Here is an 8976-nt window from a genome sequence, read left to right as displayed (position 1 = left end):
AGCTATCTCAGAACAGAGCTGGCCATACCCTCCCTGATGCCTGAATCCAGGCGTCAGGTCTCTCTGCTTCCAGCCCCTCCCTCCCGGCCTTGCTACTCTCCGGCGGCTGAGGAGGGGATCCCCTACTGGGTCCTCATCCCATGCCCAAATCACCCATCCTGAAAATGAAGCTTCCTGTGCAGAATCACGCAAGCACTCTGCATTTTCCCTCCAAAGCAGGAGTGGTGATCGGCCAAAGGTACTTGAGGGAACCTCCCCACTGCATTCAAGGCCCTCCATTGTGAGGGCACAAGCCACCTTCCCCGGGCCTCGCCAGGCCTTGGACATGTCCAGGACCCCCCAGCTTAGGCCCTGGCTTCCCCAGCCCTCTGCAGGAGACCTTCTCTGTAGCACTGTCCCCTGCTGAAGTCACCCTGGGTTCCTGAGATCCAGCACAGATGCCATCTTCTCCAGGAAGTTTTCCCAGAGATCCACTTCTTTGAAGGCAAACCTTGCACCATGAACTGTCCCCACGTGGGGAAGACAGCAATGGACAAAACCATGACATATGTGCAGAAAGCTAGAAGGGAGGATTTCGAATGTTCTGAACACAAAGAAATGTTAAATGATGGAAGTGCTAATCATCCTGATTTGATCACTACACACTGTATGTATGGAAACATCACTCTGCACCCCATAGATATGTACAATTATTATGTATCCATTTCAAAAAAAAATACCCCGTTCCTCCTCCTGGGGAATCGCGCAGCTTGGCCAGTGTCGTTCCCATCCCAGGGGGCTGTGTGGATCTTGGCCAGGCTATCAGAACCTGGGTCGTGTCTGGGTGTGCAGAGGCCTCTGTGCTGGGCACCTCTGCCTGCTGGGCAGCGTCCCAAGCAAGGGCAGCCTCATTCCAGGGCCACAGGTGAGTCCTGGAGAGGTGGTGGGCAAAGAAGCAGCCAGCCTTCATCTTTCATTTGAGATTAAATAGCGTGTGTCCAAATTATTTGCCAGTATTACCGCAAGGACAGAGAAATGGAAACCTATGTGGTCCCCGTAAAAGCTCATCTGCGCTGGGGGCAGCTCTGGGGGTGGCTCTGGGGGCCAGGGCACCCACACTTATTCTCACGCAATTCTCACAGCAACCCCAGAAGATGAATCCAGTGTGGACCACGCTTCACAGGCGCAGACGTCGGGGCTAAGGAGAGAGTGGATCTCCCCCACCAGGCAGCCTGGCTGGACTCAGGGCTGGAATTAGCACACGGCCTGGCTCTACCTGGCTGCAGCTGTGCTGGGTGAGTAGAATGGATCCTCTAGGGTCGGGGCAGGTTAGCCTGAGGCTGGCGTGGCTGGCAGTAACCATTTCTCTTCACACGTCAGAATCAATTTTTGTCATGATGAGGCCTGGATTTGCTTCCTGGCTCCACCAGTGACCGAAACTGCAACCTTGGGAGTGCAGTGGTGCGATCTCAGCTCACTGCAAGCTCCACCTACCGGGTTCATGCCATTCTCCTGCCTTGATCTCCTGAGTAGCTGGGACTACAGGCACCTGCCACCACACCCGGCTGATTTTTTGTATGTTTAGTAGAGACGGGGTTTCACCGTGTTAACCAGGATGGTCTCGACCTCCTGACCTCGTGATCTGCCCACCTCGGCCTCCCACAGTGCTGGGATTACAGGTGTGAGCCACCGCACCTGGCCAGGAGAGCTATTAATTCCCCTGGACTTCAGCTTTCCCATCTGAAATTGGGGGAATAATAATACCCTCCTCGTGGTTTTCATGAGAAGACAGTGATGAAGGCAACTGCTGTGCTTCTCAAGATCTTTGCCTTGGCACGAACACTCACAATATGGAACCATCGCTGGTAAACTTTTCTGCACTTTATGAACTTACCTGTAAGGGGGACATCTTACTTCCGTAATTGGGAAATAATGTCTTTAAGAAAATAGCTTTCTGGTCAAGTCTGGAGATAAAGATAGGGACAGATTTGCTGTCGTTAATTGTGGGAATTAATGGAGCAAAGCAACAGTTTTCTTTCCCTGAGTGCTGTGTATTAAAAATTTCTCTCGTGCATCCTTTCAACATACAATTGACATACTTGTTTAGCTCCAGCTGTTGCACTCGTTGAGGTTTTTGTTGCTCACCTTCCAGATGTGCTCATGCATGTGGGGGGCCCAGATGGGTCTGGCCAGAGGTCGCCAGGTCAAAAACTTCCAGGCTCTTCCTTGTCCCTGCACGGTGTGGCTCTCACATGGGGGCATGAACCCAGAAACAGCAGGTTCCTGCTTGAGTGATCTCCAGATTCCAGCAGGGTGCCCCGCAGCCTGGGGGCATCAGCGCTGCCCTCTCATGCGCCTCCTGCTGTTCCCAACACAGGGAATTTGGAACATGGGGCAGAGGATGGGCCTCTCCCCTCACCTTCCCCACATCAACTCCAAGCCCAGCCTCTGCCAGTCCTGAGCCCACCAGACCAGCCCACAGCCCAGAGGGTATCATCAGCCACCTGCAGGCATGGCCAGAGCTGATCTCTTGGCCACAGACCATATCTCCTGCTTGCCAGGGGACAAGGATGGACCCCATGCCAGATGGCCAGTCAGCCCAGTCAGCTGCCCTCCCCAGCACACCGAGCCCCTCTCGGGCCTCTGGGGTGGTCAGGCTGGATGAGGGGCTGCCCCTGGCAGCCTTCAGGAGCATTCACCTGCCAGTGCCCAGAGGGTTAGCTCAACATCAGGAATCAGTTTGTGTCATGAATGACCACACTTTTTCACAACTAACCCTTGAGCTGTTCCTGCACATTCCCATGTTAAAATAACTTCTCCAGGTATCATTTCTGGATGCACCTTCTGCCCCCTGCCTTCCCTCACCACCCAATTGGAGGTGCCCCTCCCACCCCACTTTTCCACCCCCACCTGCCAGTCTCCCTGATTGTCCTCATTCAGCACTTGACCTCGCGAGGTCGGCCTGTGCGCTCACTCTCTCTCTCGTGTTGTCTGTTTCCCTCAAAGAGTGTGAGCTCCATCAGAACAGAGTCCTCCCAGAAGGAAGGAATAAACATGTGCATAAGCAGCAGAGCTGAGTGCTAAGCCTGGCAAAGAAGGACATTTAATGGAGGACACTGGGTGGGTCACAGAACCCAAGAGCAAGGCTGAGTGGCCCAGATTTGGCCTGTCCTCTGGGCACTGCCCCCACATGGCCCAGCCCCACCAGCCTCCCTCACTAGACTCTCAAGAGGGACTCTGGCTGATGCAGCTTGCACCTCAGGTCCACCCCTGTGGTCAGGAAAGTGCACACTTTTCAGGGAGGGGGTGTGAGGGAAAGACAACCTGACAGACAAAAATAACAATGATCACAATCAGTAGTACATCTAGGATTCTAGATCTAGTTGTTCTGAACCCTAGGCCCATGTTTTCTCCATGTTGTGGTGGAAGAATGAGTGGGTGACAAGATAGGACCGATGCATGAAAAGAGGATGGATTTGTGGATGGATGGATGGATGACAGGTGGATGGATGTAGGGAGGGATGGATGGATGGATGCCAGGTGGATGTAGGGAGGAATGGATGGAAGGATGACAGGTGGGTGGATGGAGGGATGGATGGATGGATGGATGAATGGATGGATGGATGGACAGGCAGGTGGATGGAGGGAGGGATGGATGGATGGATGGATGGATACGGGTTGATTGGATGGAGGGATAAATCAATGGAAGAGATGGCTAGATGGGAAGCTGAATGGATAAGAGGGATCAGTGAATGACTGGGTAGGTGGTGAAGGAGTTTGCCCTTGGATGGACTCAGCCAAGATGCCAATTGTTGAACTGAGACCCTTGTTATGTAGATCAAGTAAGGATCTCCTGGAACAGGAGTCTTTACAAAGAGTGGTGCTATGATGTCAACAAGGAAATATGGTTCCTAGAGAGAAACCCTCCATGTCTGGTATGCCAACTCTGACAAAACACGTATGCATGTGTGGGCGTGCATGCACACACACACACAAAGACAGAGAGAGAGGCAAAAAAGAGAAAGAGAGAATATCATTATTACTCCGAAGGAAGTCTTGAAGAACATCAAACCCAAGATCATGTTCCAGTTAGAAAACTCAAGGCCCAGAGAGGGGAAGGAAGTTGTCCAAGGTCACCCAGCTGGTTGGAAGCCGACCCAGGTTGCAAACTTCCCGGCCAGCTCTCCTGCCATCTCACCACACTGCTTCCCAGCCAGCTCTCTTGCCGTCTCACTACATCACCTCCTTAGGAGCTTCTGAAATTGCATGAGATGCAGCCTGCTTCACGAGCAGATGGAGGCTGCTCATCAGCACACAAGGATCACAGCTGTGCCTTCCAAAAGAGAAGGCATTAAATACGGCTGCACAAAATGCAACAAACAGAATAGGGGCTGGGCACAGTGGCTCACGCCTGTAAACCCAGCACTTTGGGAGACTGAGATGGCTGGGTCACCTGAGGTCAGGAGTTCGAAACCAGCCTGGTCAACATGGTGAAACCCCGTCTCTGCTAAAGGTACAAAAATTAGCCAGGCATGATGGGGGGCCCCTGTAATCCCAGCTACTCCAGAGGCTGAGGCAGGAGAATTGCTTTAACCCGGGAGATGGAGATTGCAGTGAGCCAAGATCATGCCACTGTACTCCACCCTGGGTGACAGAGTGAGACTCTATCTCAGAATAAAAAAGAAAAGAAAAACAGAATGGGGGAGGTTGAGCGGAGCCCAACATCTGGCTCTTGGTAGAACAAATGAAAACGTGTCCACACGATCATCCAGCTGAGAGCCATCGTCATTGGAATTTGAGACCCCGGGGGCTTCCACGGACCCCACCCTTTGCAGCTCTCAGCTCATGGTGGGGGTCACAATGGAGACAGGCAGAGTCCGAGCCAACAGCACCCACTCGCCACTTCCGGTGAGGCTTTGGTGAGGTCATGAGCACGCAGCAGAGCCTGCACATACTCTGAACACTTTGAATGGATACCCACCCCACCCTGCTTTGGGTGTGAGGGGATGAGGGATCAGGATCAGGGTTGAGTCCCAGCACCCTTGCTGACCAACCATGCATCCTTCACCAGGTCACCTCACCTGCCTGAGCCTACGGCCCTCACTGTGGACCCCAGGATCATGGGGAGCAGGCGGAGGTCCCAGGGAGGCAGAGGCAGAGGCTGTGGCTGCACCAAGGGAGACGTAGCCCCACCTCCCTGAGCTGCCCACCAGGAATTTCCTGTGGCTCCCTGAGCCTGCAGACCTCGGCCCCTGCTAGAATCTTTACTGTCCTGGTTGTCACCACCACTGCAGGCACTCCAGCCCACCTCCCCGGCTATCTCCTCCAGCCACATGAACCCATGTGAAACTGCTGCTGCTTTGACCCTCACTGATGCGGTTTCACCTTGACCCATGTGTGTGGCTGATGAAAGGCTGCTTCTCCATCAAGCCTGGCTCCACAGCCACCACTCCCCTGGACCCCTTCCTGAGCCCCTGCACCTGCCGGCAATGCCCCTCCTGCAATCCTCCAAATGGCACTCACAGCATCTCATCCATTTCACATTTCACTTCATCAAGATGCCCCCATCCATCTCCTGCTAGCCTGCAGGAGCCAGAAGTCCTGGGTTGCTGCCCTCGTACATCCCAGGTGCAGTGCCTGGACCAGTGCCTGGACCACCAGCAGGTGTCCAGCACAGGGTCCCAACTCCCCGTCAGCACAGCGAGCTGTGTGGAGGTGCCTGGGCCCCCGAGATGCAGAGCTGGGCTGGATGTCAGGCTCCAGGTTGACTTGTAAGCAGCCCCAGGCCACCACACTGAAAGATGCCACCAGCCGGGGACTATGGTCATTGTCCTTGGACAGTCTGATTCCCAGGGCCCAGCCCTTGATTCCTCTGCTGATCTGGGTCAGCTGTGGAGGCTCCGTCTCAGGCCTGAAACTGAGAAGGTCACAGATCCTGCAGAACATGGGGACCTTCTCCAAGGGCTTGCCCTTCTGATGATGGGGCGAGCGCTTCCCCATGGTCAGCAGGCATTTCTAGTGCCTGAGACAGGCCCTCTATCTATTAAGCACCTGCAGCACGTGCACATGGAGACAGACATTTGTCTCCCCTCCTCCTGAGCCCATCACTTTTCCCCTAACTGCTGCTGAACCTGTTCTTCACCAGCCCAAGAGCAGAGCTGCAGAAACAGATGATGGTCACTGGGTCCAAGGTGAGGCTCTGCTGTGCCAGGAGCACTTTGTTCTAGGATGAGTCTTAATGTCCTGGCGCGGAGGAAAAACAAAGTCCCCGCAAAGCACCGCTACCCACTCCAAGGCCATCTGCGGGGCCCTGCTCTTCTCAGGAGACCCGCCATGAAGTAAATGGGGTGCAGGTGCAGGGCCTCTGATGGCTCGGTTCCCTTCAGCTCTAACATCAGTGCCTGGGTCATCATCACTAATAAAATCCCTTCACAGAATGTCCCTCCAGAGCTGCCACCATCTAAACCAAGAGAAACATTTCAGGGATCCTGCAGGTTTTCAATGCCAGGACTTATATGAAGCTTTGATCAGATAAAAGTGGACCCCAGAATACCTGGTAGGTGGAATACATAAAACCAGCAGCATCAAGGCCATCACTGACTCCTCCTCCTAACGAATTAGAAAACAGAAATGGGAAGAAGACAGGCAGAGAGAGATGGAGGAAAAAGAGGAGGAGGAGGGATGGGGAGGGAAGGAAGGAGGGAAAGAGGAACAGAGGGAAAGAGAGAAAAAGAGCCTGAGTAAGTGAGAGAGAAAGAGAGACAGAGAGAGATGGATAGACAGAGGGATACAGGGAGACAGAGAGAGACAGAGAGACACAGACAGACAGAGACAGAGAGAGACAGAGTTAGTAGCCATGGGCAGGAGTACTTCCTTCTCCCCCGTGAGCCAAGGAAGCCCCACTGCTCACCAGATCTGCCCGGGACTCCCAGGCCCCTGCAGCCGGTGAGCTCAGAGCCGGGACCCACACAGGATACAGTGTGATTTGAAGGCTCAGCAAATTTCCCTCCCAACTAAACTAATGCCCCTTTGGTCTGTCCTAGGCAGAGCCTTCTTGCCCTGGGGATGTATCTTCAAGGTCTTGGGTTATTCAGAATCTCAGACAAGCCATTCCCGTCCATCTCAGCAGAGCATCCCTTCGTCTGTCAGCTGCTCGTGGGCTGTCCATATTGAATGAATAGCTAATTAATATGCATTTGTTTATTGCCTGTTCTTTCCTCACCATTTGCTGACCATTTCCTCAGAGCCAGGACCCCAGCCAGCACCAGGGACTCACAGAACAACCACGCAGGGCCCAGCCTGGCGTGTGGCCTGGGTAGAGCCGGGGATGAATTCCTGCAAGGATGATGACAACAGGTGTGGTCGGAGCCCTGGGCTGGCCACAGAGGAGCAGGGACTCTGCAGGGGAGGGAGCACACTGTCTCCCACCTGCCTGCCAGCCGAGGTGGGTAAGCCCTGGAGGAATGGAGGGAGGGACTCAAAGCCAGCTGCCAGTTTGTCTATGGGCACGAGACCCTCATTCCCGCGAGGACCCCTCAGAGGAAGCAGAGGGGCCGCAGCCCTGCACATCAAGTTCAGGCAGAGCAAGGGAGACCATTTCTGGGCTAGAACAGCAAGGCATCGCTGAGTACCCCTGAACGGCCCCTCAGCCTCAGGAACCATCCAGTCCAAAGCCTCACCATGCTCAGCTCCCTGCCCAGGACATCAGGCACTGTGGGGACAGGGATGGCTGGACACAGCCTGACCCTAGCACCCTGCTGACCAGCCTCCCTTCCAGCAGATGCACCTGCTTCTTGAGGCATGGCTCTCCCTGTTCTGGACCACAGGCTGCCTCTCCAGAGCGGGGCCAATCTGGACACAGACAAGTTGAATTCCCTCCCCAAGTGTTGGGAAGGCACCTCCCTGTCTCCCCAAGTGCCCCCAGGACCCCTGGGTCGTGCTTCCAGCTAAGTGCTGTCTGCCCCAAGGTCTGCACTTGGGGTCTCAGAGCAGACCAACCCACCCCAAGGTGCTGCTGGGGACACAGGTGAGACCTCCTTTGGACTTAGATTTTCTCTTTCCAGGCCTGGCTGGAGTACCTGGGGCACATCCCCCTTCTCCGGGCTCCCTGCCCCGGCCCAGGGTCCCCCGCAACAGGCCAGGCATCACTTGCTGAAATGAGATCCTCGATGCCGCTGCTCAGGAGCATTTGGAGAGGGCTGGAGATGGGGGCGAGAGCTTTGCTGGGCCTTCGCAGAGCCGGGGACCGGCAGCGTTGGAGGTGACAAGGGTAATAGCCGCTGACAGTCACACGGAGGCCTTTGGCGCTGGCAAGGCTATTAAGGGTCTGAGATGAGAAATGAGAAAAGACCGCAAAGTGCTGTGATGGGTAATTTTCAGGAGGAGAATTTCTCTTCAGGAAGAGACATCCTTTAGAACACTCGGAGCAATCAGACCTGCAAACTGAAAGAGCTGCTCTTTCCTGGGCTTCTGACAAAGAAGGAAACAAGGGGTCTTTTCCACGAGTCCACTGTGCCCAGGGGGCAGGGGCCGCTTTTGTCTTTGTGTTCATCTCAGCTTCCTTGTTACAGCAGCGGGAGGGGCTCGGGACAGGCCAGAGCCTTCCACCTGATCCAGGGCGAGTCAGACCCAGGTGGGTGTCAGAGCTGGTGTCCTGGGGGGTTTAGGTAGGACAAGGGGCAGGGCCACAGATCCTAGCTGCCCCTGGAACCCCCGACCCCACAGAGATAGGGATTGCTGCCCTTCACCAGAGCGGGGGCTGGACCTTCACTGAGCCTGCCTCCCTCCCAGCACTGAGATGGCTTCTCCTCACCCATTCATTCATTCAGAAACACCTGCTGCCCCCTGCCAGGCACAGTTCTGGGGCCATGGCCTCAGTGATGAACTAGGCCTCCACTCTCAGGGCACTTATCTTGTCCCCAAACTGCACCTTATCCAAACACTGGATGCAGCTGCTGAATCAGCATAGCCATGATGTCCACCCCGATCATGGAGAGC

General features: G+C 54.9%; 1 long non-coding RNA gene across 2 annotated transcripts; it reads left to right on the top strand.

Annotated features, from left to right (window-relative positions):
- The first annotated feature begins 361 nt into the window (after positions 1-361).
- Positions 362-7173, top strand: LOC129052696 (uncharacterized). 2 transcript variants are annotated; one of them, XR_008517812.1, is made up of 4 exons: positions 362-646; positions 1122-1274; positions 6415-6535; positions 7023-7173. It is a non-coding gene; the product is annotated as an uncharacterized LOC129052696 (long non-coding RNA). The 2 variants fall into 2 exon arrangements; XR_008517813.1 differs by lacking the exon at positions 6415-6535 and having other exon boundaries at positions 368-646; positions 7023-7138.
- The last annotated feature ends 1803 nt before the right edge of the window (positions 7174-8976 follow it).

The sequence above is a fragment of the Pongo abelii genome, chromosome 23, assembly GCF_028885655.2.
Source record: "Pongo abelii isolate AG06213 chromosome 23, NHGRI_mPonAbe1-v2.0_pri, whole genome shotgun sequence".
Classification (NCBI taxonomy): Eukaryota; Metazoa; Chordata; class Mammalia; order Primates; family Hominidae; genus Pongo; species Pongo abelii.
Note: the sequence above shows the minus strand (reverse complement) of the source record. Positions and strands in the feature narration are given on the sequence as shown.